The 9,253-nt window shown below is 49.0% G+C and overlaps 1 pseudogene; it reads right to left on the bottom strand.

Moving 5' to 3' along the window:
* Nucleotides 1-1,631: 1,631 nt before the first annotated feature.
* On the bottom strand, nucleotides 1,632-3,140 carry LOC147662861 (uncharacterized; annotated as a pseudogene).
* Between the last annotated feature and the right edge of the window lie 6,113 nt (nucleotides 3,141-9,253).

Genomic DNA, 9,253 nt, shown 5'->3' with positions numbered 1-9,253 from the left:
TGGGAGAGTGAGTCCCGGTTCCCAGCGCTTGCAGCCCTGTCACTCGCGCACACACCCTGCAGGTAACAACACTCGGCTGGGCGACCTTGGCGATGCAGGACCCGCGAAGCGGGTTCCGTGGGGTGTTGACTGGGTCCTCCCTTCTGCAGCAGCGATTCCTCCTTCCAGGTAACAGCACAGTAAACTATAGAACTTCCCGGTTTCCCGCTTGGGCGGGCTCCTTTTCAGCTGATTTGCAGGGCGGGGCGGTCAGGGAGAGCGGGCCAGGTGACTTGGCCTCGGGATCGCCGGGGCTCCTGGAAGAGTGAGTCCCGGTTCCCAGCGCTCGCAGCCCTGTCACTCGCGCACACACCCTGCAGGTAACAACACTCGGCTGGGCGACCTTGGCGATGCGGGACCCGCGAAGCGGGTTCCGCGAGGTGTTGACTGGGTCCTCCCTTCTGCAGCAGCGATTCCTCCTTCCAGGTAACAGCACAGCAAACTATAGAACTTCCTGGTATAGGTATTTGTGGTGGTGGTATTGGTAGTGGTGGTATTGGAGGTATTGGTGGTGGTGGTGGCATTGGTGGTGGTGTTGGAGGTATTGGTGGTGGTGGTATTGGTGGTGTTGGTATTGGTGGTGGTATTGATGTAGTTGATGGTGGTATTGTTGAAGTTGGTGGTGGTGGTATTGGAGGTGGGGGTATTGGAGGTGGTGGTAGTGGTGGTATTAGTGGTGGTATTGGTGGAGGTGGTGGTATTGGTGGTGGTGGTATTGGTGGTGGTGGTACTGTTGGGGTTGATGGTGGTATTGTTGGAGTTGATGGTGGTGGTGGTATTGGTGGTGATGGTATTAGTGGGGGTATTGGTGGAGGTGGTGGTATTGCTGGTGGTGGTATTGGTGGTGATGGTGTTGTTAATAAAATGATGACATGTAACACAGATGTGCTGTTGTCAGCTTCAGCCCTTTGGTTCAGGAATAGGTGCTACCTGGAATTCACATGACCTAATTTGCTATCATTTCTAAATCAATTTTACTTGAGAGGCTTGAAACAGACACAAGACAATGCCGGGTTAAAGTGATTAAAAGCGGGCACCCGTGCTACGGTGATAGCCATGCTGTTTAAAAAAAACACAAGCGGTTTCAGCTGAAGCAGCGCATGTCCGGCCTGCAGTAGGAGAAACTCAATAAAGTATACAGAGCTTACAGACTAAATAACAGGTCCCATGTAACAACCATGGGAGGGTACAAAGGCGGTACTAAGGAGGGACAAACAAGCCTATCAACGAATCCGAAGGCGGCTTTTACGAAAGACAATGACACCAATAATAAAATATGGGAGGAGAGTAGGAGCAGCTTCCCTCCCATACTCTACAACAGCAGTTTCGCAGAGTGAGTAGCAAGTGCTATCTGCCACTAGGCTCGACCTAAAAATGCCTTGTCACTTTCTGTACATTCATGTGGATAATTCTAAGAACACTTTGCCACATTCTGTACATTCCTACAGTCTTTCTGATGTTGTTTTCACTCTCCCTTGCTAATAAATGCTTTGTCACATTCAGACCAGGCTTCAGAGGTGACTTTTGATGTTGCGTTAGCTCTCCGTTTCTTATGTATGCATTGTCACATTCAATACATTTATATAGTTTCTTTACTCTGAGGTCATTTTATTTTGTTTTTTTATAAATACCGTGTTGCATTCTATACATTGATAACGTTTTTTCCTAGTGTGGGTTTGTTGATGCTGCATTAGCTTATTCTTCCTGTGGAAGACTTTATTAAGTTCTGTACATACATAGGATTTCTCCCCATGTGGATTTTCTGATGTCGTGTCAGTTCTCTATTTGTTACGAATGCTTTGTGACATTGACCACATTGATATGGTTTCTCTCCTGTGTGAACTTTCTGATGTCATATTAAATGATGCTTTGTAATAAATCCCTGGACACATTCTGTACATTTATAGGGTTTCTCCCCGGTGTAGACTTTCTGATGTTGTGTTAGATGTGACTTTCTACTAAATGCCTTGTCACACTCAGTGCAGTTGAATGGTCTCTCACCAGTGTGGACGTTTTTATGTTGTTTCAGCTCTTCATTTGTAATAAACGCTTTGTGACATTGTGTACATTCATATGGTTTCTCTCCTGTGTGAACTTTCTGATGTCGTATTAAATGTTCGTTTCTAATAAATCCCTTGTCACATTCTGTACATTCATATGGTTTCTCATCAGCATAGAGTTGTTGATGCTGCTTTAGGTTCTGCTTCCTTTGGAACATTTTATTACATTCTGTACATCTATACGGTTTCTCCCCAGTGTGGACTTTCTGATGTTGCGATAGTGCTCCATCGGTAATAAATGCCTTGTCACATTCAGTACATTCATACGGTTTCTCCCCAGTGTGGATTTTCTGATGTCGTTATAAATGCTTTTTGACATTCAATACATTGATATGGTTTCTCTCCAGTGTGAACTTTCTGATGCTGTATTAATTTTTGCTTTGTATTAAATGCCTTGTCACATTCTATACATTTATATGGTTTCTCCCCAGTGTGGACTTTCTGATGTTGCGTTAGGTTTGCATTCGTAATAAAGGACTTGTCACACTCAGAACATTTATACGGTTTCTCCCCAGTGTGCACTTTCTGATGCACTATTAACCTTTGCCTTGTAATAAATGCCTTGTCGCATTCTGTACATTTATGGGGTTTCTCCCCGGTGTGGACTTTCTGATGTTGCATTAGACGTGACTTTCTAATAAATGACTTGTCACATTCAGAGCAGTTGAATGGTCTCTCTCCAGTGTGGACTTTCTGATGTTCCCTTAGTGTTCCATTTGTTATAAATGCTTTGTCACATTCTGTACATTGATACAGTTTCTCCTGAGTGTGGATTTTTTGATGTCGTGTTAGGTGTCCATTTTAAAAAAAGGCTTTGCCACATTCTGTACAGTGATATGGTTTCCTTCCAGGGTGGACTTTCTGATGTGTCATTAGCTTTCCATTGGTAAAAAATGCCTTATCGCATTCTGTATGTTCATTTGGTTTCTCCCCAGTGTGGAGTTTCTGATGTTGCATTAGGTGTTGATTGGGAATAAATGCCTTATTGTATTCTGTGCATTTAAATATTTTCTCATCTATGTGGACACTCTGGTGCAGCATTAGGTCTTTCTTTGCAAAGAACACCTTTCCACAGGCAGTCCATCAAAATGGGTTTTCTCCAGTATGATGTTTCTGATGTGGCACTTGCTCTTTGTCTGCCAAATAAACGTGTTGTCACATTCTAGATATTCATGTGATTTCTCTCCTGTTTGTTCTTTCTCATACCAGGTTAGCTTTTCCTTTGTAATGAGCACCTCTTCAGATTTGCTTCAGTGTGTCAGTGTGTTATGTCTTCTACAATATCAGCTAATGCCTAAGAGCCAAGTACAGAACTTATTGGGCAGTTTGGGTTTTCTGCTGTAGTAAAAGACTTTGCTGAGGAGTTAGCCTTCAAGGGAAGAGATTTTGAGGCATATTGGTTTTACATCACTGCCTAAACAAAATTTGTTTCATGCCTTTACCTTTTTCGTTTATCACTGCACTTATTTCACCTGTTAGATTAAGAAAAAGAAACACTGAATAAGTTGGAATGCAGAGTCTGAGCAAAAACAACAGGTGATGGACAGAATGCAGAACAATGTCATACATTCACCCCAGTACAGATATCTGGGCCTTAATCCATCATTTTTTTGCTCACCATGCCTTTCCAGTTTGAACCCAGCTATATGCAAATCAGTCTTGACCCTGTGCCCCATGGGAATAGTCCAGCCCGAACTGCCAAGCCAGGTCCTCCCTGGACTGGAAAAAAGCATCCAAGGACCGGTTTCGGGCTTTCAGCCCTCATCAGCCTGGATAGCTTGATTCCAGTGGCATGGAGAGCACGGGACTCACGTCTGAGCATACCCGTCCCACTCGGGGTGACAAAGCAAAAAAAACAGGTGATGGACAGAATGCAGAACAATGTCATACATTCACCCCAGTACAGAGATCCGGGCCTAAATCCATCATTTGTTTGCTCACCATGCCTTTCCAGTTTGAACCCAGCTATATGCAAATCAGTCTTGACCCTGTGCCCCATGGGAACAGTCCAGCCCGAACTGCCAAGCCAGGTCCTCCCTGGACTGGAAACAAGCATCCAAGGACCGGTTTCGGGCTTTCAGCCCTCATCAGCATGGATAGCTTGATTCCAGTGGCATGGAGAGCACGGGACTCACGTCTGAGCATACCCGTCCCACTCGGGGTGACAAAGCAAAAACAACAGGTGATGGACAGAATGCAGAACAATGTCATACATTCAGCCCAGTACAGAGATCTGGGCCTAAATCCATCATTTTTTTGCTCACCATGCCTTTCCAGTTTGAACCCAGCTATATGCAAATCAGTCTTGACCCTGTGCCCCATGGGAACAGTCCAGCCCGAACTGCCAAGCCAGGTCCTCCCTGGACTGGAAACAAGCATCCAAGGACCGGTTTCGGGCTTTCAGCCCTCATCAGCCTGGATAGCTTGATTCCAGTGGCATGGAGAGCACGGGACTCACGTCTGAGCATACCCGTCCCACTCGGGGTGACAAAGCAAAAACAACAGGTGATGGACAGAATGCAGAACAATGTCCTACATTCACCCCAGTACAGAGATCTGGGCCTAAATCCATCATTTTTTTGCTCACCATGCCTTTCCAGTTTGAACCCAGCTATATGCAAATCAGTCTTGACCCTGTGCCCCATGGGAACAGTCCAGCCCGAACTGCCAAGCCAGGTCCTCCCTGGACTGGAAACAAGCATCCAAGGACCGGTTTCGGGCTTTCAGCCCTCATCAGCCTGGATAGCTTGATTCCAGTGGCATGGAGAGCACGGGACTCACGTCTGAGCATACCCGTCCCACTCGGGGTGACAAAGCAAAAACAACAGGTGATGCACAGAATGCAGAACAATGTCATACATTCACCCCAGTACAGAGATCTGGGCCTAAATCCATCATTTTTTTGCTCACCATGCCTTTCCAGTTTGAACCCAGCTATATGCAAATCAGTCTTGACCCTGTGCCCCATGGGAACAGTCCTGCCCGAACTGCCAAGCCAGGTCCTCCCTGGACTGGAAACAAGCATCCAAGGACCGGTTTCGGGCTTTCAGCCCTCATCAGCCTGGATAGCTTGATTCCAGTGGCATGGAGAGCACGGGACTCACGTCTGAGCATACCCGTCCCACTCGGGGTGACAAAGCAAAAACAACAGGTGATTGACAGAATGCCGAACAATGTCTTACATTCACCCCAGTACAGAGATCTGGGCCTAAATCCATCATTTTTTTGCTCACCATGCCTTTCCAGTTTGAACCCAGCTATAGTTCAAGTTCAAGTTCAGGGATTTATATAGCGCACTACTCACCCAGAGGGTCTCAAGGCGCTTGGGGAGGGAGGGGTTCATTTTTTGTCGAATAGCCAGGTTTTAAGTTCTTTTCTGAAGGAGATGTGGTTTTGAGTAAGGCGGAGGTGAGTGGGGAGTGAGTTCCAGGTCTTGGCCGCCAGGAAGGGGAAGGTTCTACCACCCATGGTGGATTTTCAGATGCGCGGGACTGCGGCGAGGGCTTGATTGGAGGATCTTAGTTGGCGGGTGGGTGTGTAGAAGGACAGTCGAGTGTTGAGGCATTCGGGTCCTAGTTTGTAGAGGGCCTTGTGTGCGTGGGTGAGGAGACGGAACATAATTCTCTTGTTGACAGGAAGCCAGTGGAGGTCTTTTAGGTGTCCGGTAATGTGATCTTGGCAAGGGATGTCCAAAATGAGTCTCGCTGATGCGTTTTGGATGCGTTGGAGTTTTTTCTGTAATTTGGCTGTGATTCCGGCGTATAGTGTGTTTCCATAGTCCAGTCGACTCGTGACCAGTGCGTGGGTGACAGTCTTTCTTGTCTCGGGGGGGATCCAGCGGAAGATTTTTTTGAGAATACGAAGTATGTTGAAGCAGGAGGATGAGACTGCGTTGACTTGTCTGGACATCGAGAGTGAGGAGTCTAGGATGAAGCCAAGGTTACGTGCGTGGTCTGTTGGTGTGGGTGCTGTGCCCAGAGCCGAAGGCCACCAAGAGTCGTCCCAGGCAGAGGGGGAAGATCCTAGGATGAGCACCTCCGTTTTGCCTGAGTTGAGTTTTAGGCGGCTGTGTTTCATCCATTCGGCTACTTCTTTCATGCCTTCGTGAAGATTGGTTTTGGAGGTGTTAGGGTCTTTGGTGAGGGAAAGGATTAACTGGGTGTCGTCGGCGTAGGAGATGATGTTAAGGTTGTGTTGGCGCGCGATGGATGCGAGTGGGCTCATGTAAACGTTGAAGAGGGTGGGACTGAGTGATGATCCTTGTGGTACGCCACAGATGACTTCAGTGGCCTCTGAGTTGATTGGGGGGAGTCGGACTCTTTGAGTTCTCCCGGCGAGGAATGAGATGATCCAGTCCAAGGCTTTTCCTTGTATGCCGATGTTGCTGAGGAGTTGTATGAGGGTGCTGTGGCAGACTGTGTCGAAAGCGGTGGCGAGGTCGAGTAGAATGAGAGCCACTGTTTCTCCGTTGTCCAGTAGTGTTCGGATGTCGTCTGTCGCTGCAATGAGAGCGGTTTTGGAGCTGTGTTTGGCTCGAAATCCGGACTGAGAGGGATCGAGGGAGTTGTTGGATTCAAGGAAGGCGGCGAGCTGGCTGTTGACGGCTTTCTCAATGACTTTGGCAGGGAATGGGAGGAGGGATATGGGTCAGTAGTTTTTAAGTTCAGAGGGGTCTGCTGTGGGTTTCTTCAAGAGGCGCTGGGTTCGGCGTGTTTCCCGCTTTCTGGGAAGGTGGCAGAGTTGAATGAGCAGTTGATGACATCACGGAGATGGGGTGCGATGATGGAGTCTGCTTTGTTGAAGATGTGGTGGGGGCAGGGGTCGGTTGGCGAGCCAGAGTGGATTGAGTTCATTAGGCGGATGGTGTCTTCAGTGGTGATTGGGTTCCAGGCGCTGAGGTTGTTAGTTGGCGGTGTAGGTTCTGAGGGGGGTGGGGAGGGTTGTTCGCAGGGAATGTTCTCGAAGCTGTTGTGAATGTCGGCAATTTTGTTGTAGAAGAAGGAGGATAACGCATCGCAAAGGTCTTGGGAGGGAGTGATGTCGTTAGATGCTGCAGTGGGGTTGGTGAATTCTTTGACGATGTTGAAAAGTTCCTTGCTGTTGTGTGCGTTGTTGTCGAGTCGATCCTTGAATGCTGATTTCTTGGTGGATCAAATCAGTTGGTGGTGTTTGTGGGTGGCGTTCTTGAGGGTGGTCATATTGTCGGTGGTTGGGTTTTTTCTCCATGTTTTCTCTAGTGTACGGCATAGCTTCTTGGATTTTTTAAGGTCATCATTGAACCAGGGAGCCTTTTTGCTACCTGATTTGATCTAGTGGTTTTTCAGGGGTGCTAGTTGGTCAGCGCTGTGGGTGATCCATTGCTTGAGTTTGGTGGCAGCTTGGTTTGGGTCCAATGAGAGGGTGGGAGGGTTTTGGTTGAGTGATGTGAGAAGTTGGTCGGTGGTGATTTTGTTCCAGTTTCTTCGGGGAATAGGTTGTGGGGGGTTGTGGGTCGAGGTGGTTTTGTAGCTGAAGTGAACACAACTGTGGTCCGTCCAATGGAGAGCTGTGGTGCGATCGAAGGAGATGTGTTTGCTGGAGGTGAAGATAGGGTCGAGCGTATGTCCGGCTATATGGGTGGGGGTGTCAACAAGTTGTTTGAGTCCGAGATTGGTTAGGTTGTCCAGAAGGGTGGTGGAGTTGCTGTCGTATTTGTTTTTAAGGTGGAAGTTGAGGTCTCCTAGTAGAATGTAGTTCTCGGAGGCGAGGGCATGTGGGCTGATGAAGTCAGTGATGTCATCGCTGAATTGAGTATGGGTTCCTGGAGGCCTGTAGGTGAGGGTGCCTCTAAGTGTGGTCCTAGGGTCGGTGTGGATCTGGAAGTGGAGGTGTTCGGCGGTTGCAAGATTATCGTCGGAGCTGGTCGTGATTTTGATGGTGTTCCTATGGACGATGGCGATGCCTCCTCCTGTTTGATTGGTGCGGTCTTTTTGGATGATCTTGTAAGCGTCCGGGATGGCTATGGCGATGTCGGGTGCTGATGATGCGTTCATCCAAGTTTCTGTAAGGAAGGCGATGTCCGGTGACGCAGTGTCGAGTAGGTCCCAGAGTTCAGTGGCGTGTCTGTGGACCGAGCGGGTGTTCAGCAGGATGCACTTCAGGTGGTTAGAGTCGGAGCTGTGTTTGGAGGTAGTGGATTTGGTGTGGGTCCTGATGCAGGTGAACTTGCAGGAGTGGCAGGCGAATGGACCGTGGGTACGTCCTGGGGCGGCTTCGCAGCATTGTGGTGTGCGTCCGGGGTTAAGGGCAAAGAGGGTGGCGGCGTCGTACGTTATGCGGGAGGAGTTGGTTTCGCGAGAACCAGGGGGTCTGGCGCTGGGCGCGGTCCAGGCGCGGACGGGCGTAGACGGGCTTACCTTTGGCGCACCTTCGGTGTGCATGGGGCGCGATCGCTGCGCGTAAACGCTGCGGGCGAATGCATCTGTCATATATGGATAGTGGAGGGGGAGGGGCGAGGGAGGGTCAGCTGGGAGGCCGGGCGGGCTGTGGGGGACGGGCTCTGAGGCACCACAACAACAACTAAAATGGCGGCAGCGAAAGAAAACAAAACTGGAGGTAGGCTGGGGCCCAGACAATCGACAATGGCTGCTCCAATGTGTTACGCTAGCGTGCCAGGATCGAGTGTAAATCAGGCAATGCACAATCATCCAAGCAGTACAAATCGCGCTACAGCTGTGAAAGCGCGAGTTCAAGCGCCGTGATTAAATTACCCCAGAAGCGTTACAAATGTCTAAAATATACTACAATGGCACTCTCACTACAGCGCTATGCTGTGTAGGAGGCAGCAGTAATGCGAAATCAAATAGTGCAATAGCGCAGTCAACGATACCAGGCAGGTTAAAGGTTTAAAAAAAAAAAAAACGATACCAGGCAGGAGCTGGGGGCGAAGGGAGCGACCGTGTGCCCCTGACCCTGTGCCCGTGACCCTGTGCCCCATGGGAACAGTCCAGCCCGAACTGCCAAGCCAGGTCCTCCCTGGACTGGAAAAAAGCATCCAAGGACCGGTTTCGGGCTTTCAGCCCTCATCAGCCTGGATAGCTTGATTCCAGTGGCATGGAGAGCACGGGACTCACGTCTGAGCATACCCGTCCCACTCGGGGTGACAAAGCAAAAAC

This window comes from Lissotriton vulgaris, unplaced genomic scaffold (genome assembly GCF_964263255.1).
Source record: "Lissotriton vulgaris unplaced genomic scaffold, aLisVul1.2 SCAFFOLD_616, whole genome shotgun sequence".
Classification (NCBI taxonomy): Eukaryota; Metazoa; Chordata; class Amphibia; order Caudata; family Salamandridae; genus Lissotriton; species Lissotriton vulgaris.
The sequence above is the reverse complement of the archived record's forward strand: the minus strand, read 5'-3'. Positions and strand labels throughout refer to the sequence as shown.